Genomic DNA, 15,559 nt, shown 5'->3' with positions numbered 1-15,559 from the left:
AAAGCATAAGTAGGAACCATCAAATGAGGATGAGTGCTAAGACAATGTCCACGTATACAGGATTTGAGCCAAGGATCACAGAGGAGATGATTGAAGTCAGGGAAGCCTGTCCTGGGGAATGCAAAGGCAGGAAGAGAGAGCATCTTCCATGGGGCTCTTTTTGTGAGTGATGAAGATGAGCCCTGGTTCTGATCTACCCTCAGCATGAGGAGTACAGATGACAGCTCGCTTCTACTCCCTCAAAAACAGTCAGATGTGTTCTGCCCTCTCCAATAGTGGCCAGCTTATTGTAATGACATTCTAAAATCTCTGTGTTTTCTAGCAGATGACATTTTGCAGGTCTCATCAGATTTTCCCAGCCAAGCATCAAACCTTTCAGCAGCAGTTATTGTCACAGGAGCTCTTAAGGGCCCCACACAATGAGGCACTGCTTTAGTGTGCTGCACTTTTACACTCTGGTCTGTGCTCTGGAGCACCAGGAAAATACCTGAAAAATTATCCTGACTCTGTTTCCTTCCTGGTGAAATCAAGAGGTATTACATCATCTTTCCCCATTTCTTAGCATACAAATTCCCTTTCAAGTTCCTTCAATGGCTTCCCCTTCACCTTTTGTATCATATTCTAGTATTTCATCTTTACATCAAGGCACCACACTCTACCAGTCCTTCCTGTGTGTCAGCTCTGCTTTCCTATAGTAAACCTCCTGCTGGCTGTGCTCTTCTCACACCTCTCTTCCTAATGCTTCTTCATAACCTTCTCTCATGATTTTTCTTAAATGCTGCCACTTTTACACCGAAAATCTGTTCCAGCTCCTGAGCACCAACTAGTCTTTTCCGCTGAATTATTTCCATACAATACTTCTTTTCAAAACTTATAAAGAGGTTTAAATGCATACTGCAGACAGATATTTGGGGGTTTTGAATGTTTGTGAAAACTGGGTTTGATATACAGTTTAAGACAATCATGGAAACTACAGAACTCACAAAATATACTGAAAATGAAAGTCTGAGAATGATTATCAAGATAATACTTCAGAAAAAAGAATCCAATAACTGAGGGTGTTGCATTACTAATATGCAGATTAAGGTAAAATAATATTTGTTGGGGAAAACAGTGCTTGTTCTGTGTCTAAAAAAGCATTGGTTTTGAGGTAGTCAACACCACTCAGAGAGGAAGTCTTGGGGTTATGATAGTACCATGAAAGTATCACTCAGGTACTTGGTAACACTAAGGTCATTCACACATAAGGAACAGAAAACAAAAATAATCTATTCTTTCATTGTACAAATCCATGTTTCTCCTACATTTTGTAAACTGGAGTTAATTATAAGACCTCCACCTGGAAAAATGTCTTAGAACCAAAAAATATGCAAAGAAGAGCAGTAAAGGTGAATGGGGTCTATACAAGGGATGACTCAGTCAGCTAAGACTCTTCATCCTGGAAAAGAGATGGCTTAGGGAGAAAATTATGAAGGTCCACAACAGCCATGAGATAGAGATTAATTGCTCTTTCCTTTTTTCAGTACAGGACATGGTGCCCAAAGGAAGCCAGTTGATCCTAATTCAAAACAAACAAGCAGTTCTTCATTCATATGTAGCAAAATTATGTAAATCCTTGCCAAATGATGTGGCAGAAACAAAACTTTCCTGGGTTCAAGGGCAGGCTTAATAAGTACTTGAAAAGAGAGCTGGAGAGGGTTAGTAAACAGACAAGCCACATTGGTCTAAAAGTCCCTGAGCCAGAATAGTTAGAAGCCAGAAAAATGCTCAGTGGACAAATTTTACACATTTGCCTTAAGCATGTTGTATAATCTTCCCTTGACAACCAATTTTGGCCACTGTAACAAAAACAGTAATTTTAGACAAGCCCTTGTCTGAACTACTGCAGTTGTTCTTATGAAATTATTTCTGAACATTATGGAAAAAATACTCAGGACACACTTCATGTTTCTGAGCAAAGCTATGTCTTGAAAAATCATTAGCACAAAGGGAGAGAGAAAGAGGGTGATGTTTCACTGGGCTCTGCTGTGATCCAAGGGTGATTGAGATTTTAATAGCAGGAGGCAAACTGAATGTAAGTCGTTTTAGAGATAATCTCACATGTACAAGACTGCTCATCTAAACCATTCCTGTATGTTAGATCCAATTTGGGTTTTACGCAGTTTAAGGCTGACTGGTGCTCAGTCAATTTTATAATAAGTTATTCCTGGGATCATTCAGAAACACACTGAATGTAGGTGAACAATCCCTTGGCTTTGAGGGAAAGCTGAAGAGCTGTGAGGGAGGTTCAGAGTCTCTGCTTACCCTCTGTCCTCAAACATTCCTGGGAGGCTGCAGTGCAATAAGGCACTGCCAGTGACCTTTTGAAAATCTTACCCAATAAAAAAAAACATAGGCTGCCATCAACAGCCACATGACTTCTCAGTGTTCTGTTTGCAGCTTAAGTGAACAAGTACCATCTCCTTTCTTGCTGCATACAACAGCAGAGCACCCTATCAGGGATTAATAAAGAATAATCCAGCAATAAATTATAGCCAGAGGATCTGGAGCAGATTTCATGGGCTGATGAGGCTTTGGCTAACATACAGCACTCACAACACTTGGAACATCTCCTGTGTCAATGATGAACACTTCACTGAGCATTCTGAATACATAAGGTATTTCATAGGCAGTAGCTGACCTTAATGAGGGCAAAAGATAAGTGAGCTTTTCAAATCTTGGGGGGAAAATGGTCTGAGAACACTTCAACCATGACAATATCCTGAGTCAACACATTGTGTCTATAGAAGCAGGACTTCACAAAAATCCCTTGTGAAAGGTTTCAAAATACCAATGAAAGCCAACTTTTATACACCAACACTTAGGAAAGTCTTGGAGTGTGTGTGTTGCACAGGGAAGATGCACACACACCCAGGCCTTCACTCCAGTGAGATTTGGGAGCACGCCTGCCACGTTAAAGGATGTGCTAACTGGAAGCCATGAAGTGTGGCACATTACAGGCACCTCCAAATGCCTTATGTGAGGCTCATGGCTCTTTTCTAGACTTGTTCAAAGCATCCCAGAGACCCTGGTTTTCTATATAAGCAGTGCATAATTGCTAGAATGAGGTGCTAGACATAAATGTTAATTTTTATTCTTCAGATACAACATGCTATTTAGATCAACGTTGCTGAATGAAGCCTGTGATATCTTCTCTCTGGATTCACATTTCAACTACAGCAGAGTTACTGCAAGAGAAGGAGCAAATGGATGTAAATTGTGCTTGAAATATATAAACTCTTCCTAAAGTAGGTTAGAAATAGAATATGTTACAACTAAACATATTGTAATATTCAAAATAGGTTGCTTCTAGGTATTAGAGTCTACATTTATGCAGAATTTCTAACCCTGAATAAAGCCTATTTCCTCAGGCAAATTACCATGCTTAAACCTGGGAAACCTCAAGGCAGGTGGAGGTGAGGAAAGAAACTTCTTCTCTCACTACAGGTGAGGAAGAAAAAGAATGTGCTGAGGATCAAATCAAAATAGAGCCAAAGGTGCTTCTTGCAAGGGGTGCAATACCACTGCTGTCCCTGTAGAACAAGTTGCAGATTTCTGACAATACTCTGATTCAGAGAGAGAAAAAGGAGGGAAACCCACCCAGGGGATAAGCCAGGCCTTGCTAAACCCTGTTGTTAAAAGCAGTCAGGTGTCTGGGGAAAGGAGGCAATCCTTCCACTGCACTCAGCTGAACAGCAAACAGGTACAGTGTGACCTGAAAGCCAAGACCGCTTAAGATCTCACCCTCCTGTATATATAGCCAAGGAGATTTCCTCCAGCATCCCACACACTGTGGGATTATTCCTCACTCCTGCCCACACCCATCCGCTCATCCTCATCTGCTGCAATTGGCTGGGGCTCATCTTCCATCCACTCATGTCCCTGCAGTTCAGGCTTTCTTGCTGCCCTAACTTTAGATCCTAGCAAGAGTACTACAGAGCTCCGTTAAAAGTTAGAAAAATAGAAAGAGCACTCTTTTTCTCAAGCACATGTAAAAAAAATAAAATCCAACCAAAAACAAAAACAAAAAAAATCCTCATTTCTTCCCTTAACATTCAGAAGAAAATAACAGTAAGTATTTACCCATCTAGTCATTCGTGCTTGGGTCTTCTCACGGCTACAATACCCACCCTAAATTACCTCCTCCTCCCTTAATCACAGCAGGATTTAGAGTCACCCTGTGGTACCCCCCTTTACAGGCTGGTGGGTGAATCAATTAAATCCCCACAGCTGGCTACCCTGAAAATCCCTGCACTCAGTTCAGGCAGCTGTGGACCTCCTCTAGCAAAAGGGAAATCATTAACTCCTTCCCCACCACGTCCTGGACACTGGATTTATAACTTATTTCATACACCATAATCACCAATCAAGCACTCAAAGCCCTCTAAGCTTGAATAACATGAAAACTGAAAAATACCCAAAACACAGTGTTACCTCTGATTATTTTTTTTTTACTGCAGAGACCTAGTCTATTAATTTCCATTAGGAAACTAAACTTGATAAATAGATAACATTATAAAAAGAAAATGTAATTAGCATGTAGCCTTGGTAGATGTAAACTTACTGATACCCAGGAGTAATAGCAGTTTATGTGAAAACTAGAATGTTACCATAATTATGAAAATGAATGTATAATTTATGCACATAATATGAAAAATATGCAAGGTGTGTAGAGGATATGATTATATTGCATTTTCTTTTTTCTATTGATAGATGATAAATCTTTAGAATATGTTCATTCTATGCATTATTCTGCACAATTTTTGGATGCCCGTGATTTCTGATAAAGTTTTTTTTTCTTTTGTTTTTAATTAAACTTCATTTTACAGCAGCAGCCCTTCGACTGCTTTATTATGCCAAAGAAGCATATGGAAATATAAACTCTGAGATGTTACTGATTTATTTTGATGTTGGAGCATTTTGCTCTTGTGTAAACATTTCTTGTGACATGAATATGGATAGTTTCAAATCTTGGAAGAGTTCATTACTAAAGGTAGCATATGTTTTTGACTCCTGAACCATGAGGGAAATGAGAACACCCAGCTTGCCAAACAGTAAATTGTAAACAGTTGGTACACCCCTAAGCAAAAGACTGAAATAATTACTGTATCTGTGTTTTAGAGTAGCCAGCTCATTTTTATGTCTCATTTTTGTTTGGGTTTTTTTTTTTTTTCATTTTGCTGATTTAATGTTTTTCCGCAAGGTTTGTAGATGCAGTCTAAATATATACTTAGGGCCTGCAGCATCATGATTCTCAGTGTGCAGATGTCAGCGTGGATTCATGGATTCCCAGATACCCTACGACCGCGTATAAAAGCCTGGCTGAAAGAGGCACTCAGCTGTTTTGCTTCCAGATCTATCATAAAACACTTTGGTTTTTTTTAACCTGGACTCCATCTTGCACAGTACCAGGCTTCTCCAGGCCATCGAGCAGTTCTGAATGTTTTCACCCCTTTGATCATGAGAAGTAGAGGCCCCTCACAATTCTGTCACATTGCTCAGGACATGGGCAGAGCTGAAGGGTATGAATCCTTATTTTGTGCATCTTTCTTACTGTGGTTTTCCAAGGAGCCCGGCATCCTCGTGGCCCTGCCTCTCCTGAAGCTTCCCATACAAATGCTAGAAGTGTTGCCTGCTGTTGTGGCAGCAAGGCTCAAGGTTGTGCTCTGCTGTGTGCAGGGTCACCTCCACACATGCAAATAATGCCCTGGAGAGTGTCCCTTGCCTTTGTGAGACAAAAAAACACCCCTAGAAAGACACACAGGTGCTTCTTCAGAGACACAATAGACATCAAAGCTTTTAACTGTATGCTGCCTTTCTTCTCCTCACTGACACTTTTTGTTTTTCCTGCTGGAACACCAGCCTGAGATGCCCAGGCTAAAGGATGGGGTTTGGGTATGTTCACTCCGTCCTGGTGCCTCCTTGGAATCTAGGCAAAAAAACCCTCATCCATTACTCAGTTAACATGCTTGATTTTCCTTCTACCTTGCACTTCCCAAAAAAATTAAAAGATATTTCACAGTGTTTCTAGTAGTTTACTGCTTCAGACACTTTTTGGGATTTGTGGCCAAATCATCCCTAGCATACCTGGCTTGGATTAGAGTCTTGAACTTACATTTTCACCACCCCAGGCTGAGCCAGGTAATTGCCACTTCTCTGCCTCCATGTTCCCTAAATCTGTGACTTACACATACTCTGCATGCAGGCACACTTTCAAACCCCAGGTTCTCATGGCAGTGGGGCACCTAATTTAAAACTCTCACTGCAGGGCTTACAGGCCACCAACCATAGATGAGTTTTTTCCATGGTTTTCCATATATACCATAGAATGTTTGTGCTCCTTGCAAAATGCATTATTTCAGCATTTGGATGGAGCTGAAATAGTGAATGTAGATGAAAAACAGACACAGATTTAAAAGTAGGAGAGAAAGCTGCCCAGTCACCCAGTTGCAGCCCCATTGTAGGACTGCTCACAAGTTGCACCCAGCACTCCAGATAAATCTGTCCTGGACGTCACTATTTAAAGATCTTAGGTGCTTATCTGTCTTTGGGAATCTGGGTCAAGTGATTTGCCCAGGTCCATGCAGCAGGTTGGCAGCAGAGCCAGGATTAGGAATCCTGGGTCCTGAGTCATGGGTTATTGCTCTCTCCAGGGCATGGCATTGCCTCCTCAGAACACAAATCAAACACACCACAGTCACTGCAAAGCCTGGTTACAGACACAACATGAATTTAGGAGGACACTACATGTACAAAGTATCATAGAGGTCTGTGGGTGCATACAGTTGAAAAAATCAGAAACTATTCCAAAAGTCCAGCCCTGGGGAAGAGGAGAGAAAGAACAGCCTGCTAGAGATGCGACTGACATTGTTTAACACATCAATGGATTGTCTTGGCAGACACTATGGTAAAGAGCATCATATCAGAACAGGCACAGAGGCCACACAGCCCTGCCTGGTCTCCATCTCCCCACCAGCACCACCACTTCACCCAGCCCTGGGGAACCTGGAGTTAGGCAGCTTCGTATGAGTTCTTCTCTTGTTGTGTGGATTTTCCCAACTTTGTGTTACACTGCAAATACTGAATGGAGCACTTGCCAGGAGCAAGCAAGCATTATACAACTCCAGCACAAGCACAATCAAATCGCTTTTTCTTAAAAAAAGAAAAGTGATGGTTTAACATTTGGACGTAACTTCAGATTAAGTACTTTTGAAGAAAGACAAATGGTCTTTAACGTTCAGATTTGTAGAAATGCACTAAATCAGGCATGTATAATAAACCTTTCACATAGCTCTAGAAAGAATTCTTTTTGTCCCTACAAGAGTTATATATTTGTTAAACTCATCTCTTGTGTAACGTTATTGTTTTCCAGTGTAGTTACATGAAGGATGAATTAAACCAAATGATTTTTTACAAACAAATAATTGAGGCTTGCTGAATGAGAAATAAATAGACTGCTGTTTAAAAGCCAAAGTGAGACAAAAACTGCTTCCCATATTAACTCCTTTAAATCTCTGGGGGGGAAAAAGTGTCAAAGGTCAGGAAATATAACACAACCCTGCACTGCAAAGTTGCATGCTCTCTCAGCAAAAAGAGGAACTCAAGTACTAGTGAAGGACAAGGAACTGATCAAGCAGCAACAAGTTCATTCTTCCAACATATAAAGAGTAGAGCATAGCTTCTTTGTTCCACATTTGTTCCATGCAGTTATCAACCAGAATTTACTTAGGCTTTCATTCAAGTGTCATTGTGCAGACTTATTCAAAGAGTGTGGGTGGAGCAGTGGCACAGAGATAACTGCCCCATTTCTCCTTCTCTAATCTCCACATCTGATGGACTCCACTATTAAACGTGGTCCCCTGCAAGTTTATAGGTAGAGTAAGATGTAAAGTAGAAGATAAAAGAATCATTTTAAGAGAAGTAAGGTGTGTGTAAAAATTCACAAAGTACTGAGTAGCTTGGAAAGTCCCCAGAAAGATCCACCATGCTTGTGAATTGTGTTATTGAGTACTGCAGGCTTTATGGTACTATGTAGCTTTGGGCAACAAACTAAAACTGATTCCAAATGGGTACAGCAGAAGTATAGCTTAAAGAGTGGCTTTAAGAGAGTCTTGACTTCTGTGAAGCTTGGTGATGTTCATTTCTTGAGTCAAACAGCCCTGCTTGAGCTCTTCTGCTCTAGCTGCTCTGCTTGGAAGTTTCAGTATCTCCTCAGCACATTCTAGGATCTTGTGGCAGAAAGCCATTTCCTTTGGTTCCTCTTACTAAATGCATGGCACGGGTTGCATCACTATTTAGTGCATCACAAACATAAATCACATGTCAGTATAGCCAAGGCAGGCTCTGGCAGGTGGGGCAGGAAAGCCTTCCTGAGCACTCCAGAGAGGAGGAGGAGAAAGTCACCTCTAGGGGAAATTGCAAAAGAGCAAATCATTGCTCCACATTTGCTCCTCATCAGTTGCTCCTCATGACAGGAGGAACAAAACCTCTGCCTGTGTCAGATGGGTCCCTTCCCATCCTCATCCTCCTGGGCTCAGCCAACCCTGGCCAGCCTGCAGGGCACCTCATTCTCAAGGCTTCTCTGTGGGAGGATTTCATTTCTTTTTGGAATACATATTGTGGAGAAAGATGGTAAAAGCTGGCATAACACAAGGCTATATTTGGCTCAGTGTTTCTGCTATGCTTTTCCTCCAGTTACAACAAAAGTTATCTATCCAGCTCCCTTGGAGGAGGTTTTCATCTTCATTAAAATCAATTGTTCCCTATTCTCCCCCCAGGCCTTCTTATTCTTAATTCTATCTTTTTTATCACTTTATCTACTCTGAATATCACAGCTCTGCTTGTTCTCCCCTCTGTTCTGTGTTGGCTTAGTCACTGCTCCTTCCTACTCCTTGTAATTTGCTACAAAATAATTTGCCTATCAACTCTAAAGAACACTTGAACATTTGTATCTCACCAGGGAAGATCAACAGGCCATATCTTACTTTTATGCCACTTCTCCATAGCCCCTTCAAGGCTTTTCTCCCTGAAGTCTCTTGAGACTCTCATGCCTCATCACCTAACCTGTTCTCCATTTTGTAGGTAGGAAAGTCCAGAGAGACAAAAGGCACCCAGACAGCAGTATCCAGGTTTTCCAAATCCTTGCTTGGTTGACTCTAAGCTAAGCCACTCTTCTTTCTTTTGTGATTTCCTACACTGCATGGATGTTCTTCCCTTTCTTTGTGCTGCTGCCTTTTCTCCCTCTCCCGGAAATGTCTTTGTTCTTAAATCTCATCTGAAAACTTTCCAATTTCCTTTCCTTTTTTTGTTGTTACACAACTCACTTCCTTTCCATTCTTTTCCCTTCCCTTTTTCCTTCTTCTGTGGCTCCTAAACTCGATCTAGGTTTCAAAACTAATTCTGCTGCTATTTCTTCTTTATTTCTGGTTTTCTAATGTTCATGGTAGTCTATCCTCAGAGATTGTTTTTCTTCTCATTGAGAGTCACTGTGGCAATCTGTGTAAAACATTCCTTCTTTTCTTTATCTCTCTCTGTAAAGCATTTTGCACTACTTTTTATGGAAGATGCTTTTATATAATTAAACTAGATTCTGATTGTATAGGAAATGAAAAAACTATAGTAAGCAAGCTCTGAGGATACTGGAAGCATTATAAGTAACAACATTTGTTCTTTAACCATCATTATTTTTAAAATAAATAGCACAGACATAGCACATTTGAAAGTTTTGGTACATGAAATATCATTTGTGTCCTCACAATAATGTAAATTAAATTTTGTGCTAGTAGCCCATTTTGGAAAGTGATTCAAAGCAAGTCCTTTAACAAAGGAAGTCCCAGAAAGAGAGAAAGGAGAGGCTTATCTGTATTTAAAGTCCATGTCTGCCCTTTCAGAGAATGCAGCAGTTTTCCTCTTCCTAATACTTATTTTTACTTCCACGTCATGCCTCATTATAGCCTGTCTTTAACATATAATCTTTCACTTATAGGTGCTTTTTTGCTTCAGTGTCACCAAGGGGAAAAGAAAATACTACTGAAATCTGTAACAGCTGCACACACTTCTCCCAAACCGAATGCACTGTAGATGTGTGAGCCTTCACTATTAAATATTTTCAGCTGCTTATGTGATGTACACATGTGGCAAGTTAGCAAAGTGTTAACTTGCAATGCTTCCAGCCAGTCATATATCTTTTTTCTCCATGTGTTGTTGTCTTCTGTCTTATGTACATCAATATAATCTTTACTACCTATCTGCACTTTTTATAATGCACCTAATATAAATCTACCTGAATGTTTGCATAATAGGAAAAAAGATGTGTTATTATGGAGACTTAGACAATTAAATGGAGAGCTAAACTTTACAAAATTTTGCCAGTATCCAATGTGATAAAGTATGTGGGCTTGATTTGGTTTTGCAAGACATGGGGGATTTTAATTTATCATCATGAATTCAGTAATTTCAGAAATAACACAGTACCATCAGCTTTCTCACACAAAAAGTACTCACATTAGTGTCCTTGGTACTCTAAAAGATATTCACCCTGGCTGAAACACCTCAGAGGAGAGGGAGGATGATGGGAGCACAGGGCTTCTCCAACATTTGGACAAACCTTGGCTTGTGCCTCTGTGATACACTTGGAGCCATCGCCAAGTTGGCACTATGGGTAGCAGATCATCACCAAGGGTGCCTGCTTTGCACCCTTTTAAATCCCTGTGCATCTCTGTAAGCCTCAGAGAAGGCAGAGCTTGTTCTGGGCAGGGACTGGTATCCCTGACCCCAGAAATGCAAACAGGAGCTGTGGGGATGCCCCTCTCCTGCCACCCGCACAGCTCTGACCCACTCTGTCTGCTCCACAGTGCCCACAGCAGCACTCTGGGTTTGCATGGGGACGAAGGAATATTAACAAGAAATAATAAGGGCCAAAATTCCCTTTCTGTCATCCCAGCACAGCAGCTGATTAAGGCAGCCCAGCCCCAGGCACACAAGGCTTCTACAGTTGTTACAGAAGGACTGAACCATCCACGTTTTTCCTGACTCTTGTTCAGTCTCATAGAGCAATAATACAAATTTTCCTTCTGTAAACCTGGGCTCAAGAATTTATTTTTTCAATCTATAAACAGCTTCATTTTCCATTATCCCCCCCACAGAAGGATCCCTCAGCAATGGTGACAGTGGTCTGGGGGCTGTGCAGGCAGCACTTTCAGCAGGGCCAGCCTTGTCCCAGAGCTGGTGCACGGATGCACTGCCTGCCCCACTGCCCTGTGCCTGCTGGCACTCACAGGGCTCACTGTGCTTCCTGTCACAGCTCAGATATTAGCAAGTCCTGCTCTTCATGTGTGGACCACAATGAATTTGAATCAACTCCAGCAAAACAAAAAAGAGAAGAGCTTTGGATTCCCATATGCAGCAAGATATGGTTTGACCTGTGTGGCCCAGGGCTCCTGAGCCTTAACCATGAAAATCCCTTGTGAAGTCAATATGCAAAATTGTAAGTGGACTCATTAAGATTTTGCTCCTGTTGTTTACCATTAGACAAATCAGCCTTTGACTAATTGAAGCACAGGATGTACTGTAGATCACCACTTGTACTTATATTTGAGTCAGGAAAAAAAATACAGCTCCCTGTAAGTAAACCCCAGCTTGGTCAGAGCATTTAGATCACCTTTTTTACACCCATTGTTTCCACTCATCTCTCCAAATAAAACAAAATTTTAAAAGTAAAAACCATATTATCACAGCATACATTAGAATACTTAACATTTCAAACAGAGAAACATGCAAATAAAACAAACATCATGATAGTTATCTACAGCATTAAACTATGAAATCCAAATTTAGGCTTCTAAATAAAATTGCTTGACTATTCACAGGCAGTGCCCAACTGGAAACTCTGACTTCAGCAGAGAATTATGAGTGCAGGGTCCACAGCCATGCATAATTAGGAAACTTAATATCAGTTTAGGACTAAATTTTAATCCTAGGTATTTGAAAATTTTAGCCAATGCATGTGAATACACTAGCTGTATGTGTAAGATTTTGCTTCAATATGCCCAGATACAAATCTTTAACAGCTCTACAAAAATGTAAATTTAGCCAAGTTTCCCCAGTGGCTTACCATGTTTCTCTTGTTAATAGTGAACAGTTTTTAGAGTTACCCATATGTTTTTTGTCAGTCTCCAGCTTTCTAGGATTACCTGTGTGCTGTGTCTTGAATGACACAAATCATAATCTCATAATTTTTACATTGTTGAGTCATTATGTATTGTGCCCATGTGAATGAAGCACCTTAAAAACTGATATTTATGTATTAAATAAAAGCAGATCTAGCTTGTGCCTTTCTCCAGCTGCAGGAATCTGAAGGGTGATGGCAGTATTAGTACAGCTGTATGTCAAAACAGCGAGGCTGCTGGGCAGAGAAAGTCACAATTGTACCTCCTAGACACAGCTACTGCCTGGTCACTCTGAGAACACTGGGTCTCTGATCATTCAGAATGGACATTCCATGCCTGTTTTCTTAGCAACTGCTGGTTCTTAAATTTATGGATTCAGTAAAACAATAAAACCAGCAGAGATAGTTTTGTGATAATTTTTTTCCTGTTAATTCAGTTGTTGATTTCCAAATGAATAATATGTAGTCATAAATGTGAAATTAATGTGAATTTCAGGACTCATGTAAGCTCACTGCTCCATATTTCAAAGTCAGGGGTGCTCTCTTTCACCCATTATGGCTGTGAACTAAATATCTCCATAGTTTCCAAAAGGACCTCAGTTCTGTGATGTACATTGATAAGGAATGTTCATTGTCAAAGAAGAGTGGCCTTGTCCAGGGTATAAAGGTGCTGTAAATGTCACTATTGCCAACACAGCATTTCTACAGAGGCATCTAAATTCATACAAAGAGCTGTATGTATTCCCATTCTGTCAGTATCTGTGGTAAGCTTAGGCCAAAATTTTCAAAAATGACTAATGCTTATGAGTGGTTTTGTACCAACAGAGAGGGCTCAAAAGGTGCCTGTTCCTAAATTCATTCACTCAATATTAACTTGGTCACCTCAGATCTTCAAGATCCCAAAACTGACCCCTTCTTTGCAGTTTTGGGAGAAGTGGCATGGTTGCATCTCTGGATTTTTGAGACATTCACTCATGGTACCATAAACAGCAGTGATAGGAGGTGGGGCACGAGGGATGTGCAGCCCACACTGAGGGTTTGCAGTGGGATTAGAGCCCACACAGTGGGTTTGCACTGGGATGTGGAGCCCACACTGAGGGTTTGCAGTGGGATGTGGAGCCCACACTGAGGGTTTGCAGTGGGATTAGAGCCCACACTGAGGGTTTGCACTGGGATGTGGAGCCCACACTGAGGGTTTGCAGTGGATGTGGAGCCCACACTGAGGGTTTGCAGTGGGATTAGAGCCCACACTGAGGGTTTGCACTGGGATGTGGAGCCCACACTGAGGGCTTACAGTGGTCATCTGCACTGTCAGCTTTCTGTGAGGAGAGTTCTAATTCCAACAGCAGCATCTCTACCCCACAACTGACTGGCTAAAACCTTTCTGAAGGACAGGAGATCGGTTGATCTCCACTATGATCAGTTGATCATAGTGAGTAACGATATTAAAATTTTCATATGTTTTTTCAAACACCACCAAAACCATTTTTGAAACTTTTGGATTTGACATAAGTCTTACAGACATTTACTGAACCTGTAAATATCAAGACAGAATTACTAAAATAATTCCCAAATTTTTTTAGGCCAGTTCAGCAATTTTGGTGATCAAATTCAGCTTTGTTTTGAAAATCTTTACACTCTATATCATTAAAAATAATTGCTACTCTTCTAAATTGCAGTTGGGATCAAGGTTTCATTGTGCTAAGTGCTAAATATTCAGAAGAGACAGTCCCTGCTCCAAGGAGGCTGCTAGTTTAAGAGACAAAAAAACAGAATCCAGATGGGGAAATGTGATATAGCATACAAGCACAGTGGTTAAGGTGATGATAGCTTCACATCTTAGCCAAGAGCCTGCAAACTGCACAGAACTGGTTGATATCCACACCCATACAGTAACCCATTGATTCCAGTGGGGCTCTGACAGGCAGCCAGAGCTTTCTTGAAAGTGCTAATGCCAAAACAGAGGTGTATTAATTCCTTCTCTAGGGCTTTTTCCCCTTCTATTTTATTAATTCTATTTGTTTGGGTTTTTGGGGTATTTTTACTTTTTGCTACTTTCAGTTTTATCCTCTATGCAAACTTTTAAATCAGCCTAGCCTGTCTCTGTTTTCATATGTAATTAAAAGTGTCTAATGTAACATTTACTTTTTTAATTAAAAAAAACAGTATCACTGTTTTCAATTTGAATTTTTAAACCTTTCTTTTATTTTTCAATTAATTACATCACAGCTAGTTATACCTTGTGAAGTCTTCTTCTCTAACTGTTTAATGCCATCCTCCTCAAATCTTGGACATACTTAAAACTTCAAGTTCTTGTTCCCTCCCCCTTGTCAAATTCTCAGAGAATCAAATTACTTCTACAGTCAGCACAATGTCCTGATTATCATTACATTGTCTAATTTAATCTTTACTAACCCATTCAGCGATATGAATTCCAAAATAATGTACTATATGAAAAATAGTGTGAAAATAAACTATCTAGTAATGATTAGAACTCCTGCTGATTGCCTGGCTTTATGCGAAATGATGGCAATCACATGTTCAAAGCATGCCAACTCAAGTGTGGCTACCATACTTAGCAGTTTAGTTTCTCATGTGACAGAAGTATGAAATACAGCACGGAGCCTTTCTGTGGCTGCACAGTCATCTGTGGTGCTTAATGAGAAGGCTGTGTCAGAGCTTACAGAGAGGATGGATCTTTCATGTAGTGACAGGTAAGCAGAGAAACCTGAGAGGACAAGGTTTTCTGGAGGAAAGAGAGCAAGCTGTTTGCTTTTATGAGAAAGTTTGTTGTTGAACAAGGACTGGTTAAACTAAGCTGATCCAGGGTTGCCATGTGTCAGCCCCAGCCTTGAAGGGTCAGACACCTTTTCATGGATGTATTAACACAATATAAGTTGAAAAAATTAAATTACTTTGTGCTTAAGATGTGCACACATCTGTATCAGTTTCACCACAGATGCCTCAAAGAGAAAAGTTATTCTTTTTTGGGTGTCTATGGCATTATCTTAGGTCCTCTATACAAATCTTGCTGTACCCATCTTGCACCATTCATGGAGCTTTGCGTGGTGCAGACTGGAAGATGATTCATGGCAGCTCCGTGAATTTCCTTCACAAGGAAGGAGCTCTCTGCAGGGTGGGCTTTGGGGTTTCAGGTTTTTGCTTTTCTCTGTGTCTAAAATGGCAAATATGCAGTGCCAAGTGCAAACACTAGCAAAGACTGCACAAGAGATGTGGTTTGTTCTTGGAAGATAAGTTTTGATATGTTTCTTACTTCCAGTAGAAGCTCAAAGTTGACTTTTTAGTTTCTCTATCTCTGTCAGACAGGAGGTGTAATTTTGATGAGATTACAAG

The sequence above is a fragment of the Melozone crissalis genome, unplaced genomic scaffold (genome assembly GCF_028551555.1).
Source record: "Melozone crissalis strain CALT ecotype California unplaced genomic scaffold, PUWL_Pcris_2 ptg000034l_1, whole genome shotgun sequence".
Classification (NCBI taxonomy): Eukaryota; Metazoa; Chordata; class Aves; order Passeriformes; family Passerellidae; genus Melozone; species Melozone crissalis.
This window is presented reverse-complemented; position numbering follows the sequence as displayed.